Here is a 275-nt window from a genome sequence, read left to right as displayed (position 1 = left end):
TCCCACATGGTTGACCATGGTGCTCATCCCAGACCTGGCGGCTTGCTTTCTCACTCACTCTCTCTGTCTCTCGCTCTGAGTGCATATATCCTATAACAAAATAATTAAGTAATAAAAATAAAGTAATAAAAAAAGTTTTTAAAAGAAAAACAACGGGGATGAGCAGTTAGCCTAATGGCTATGTCACTGGACTCCCACGTAGTTGACCGTGGTTCGTGTCCCAGACCTGGTGGCTTAAAACTCACGCCAGGCACGTGGGCATGCGTGCCCAAGAT

Source organism: Tupaia chinensis, unplaced genomic scaffold (genome assembly GCF_000334495.1).
Source record: "Tupaia chinensis unplaced genomic scaffold, TupChi_1.0 Scaffold138910_1, whole genome shotgun sequence".
Lineage (NCBI taxonomy): Eukaryota > Metazoa > Chordata > Mammalia > Scandentia > Tupaiidae > Tupaia > Tupaia belangeri.
The sequence above is the reverse complement of the archived record's forward strand: the minus strand, read 5'-3'. Positions refer to the sequence as shown.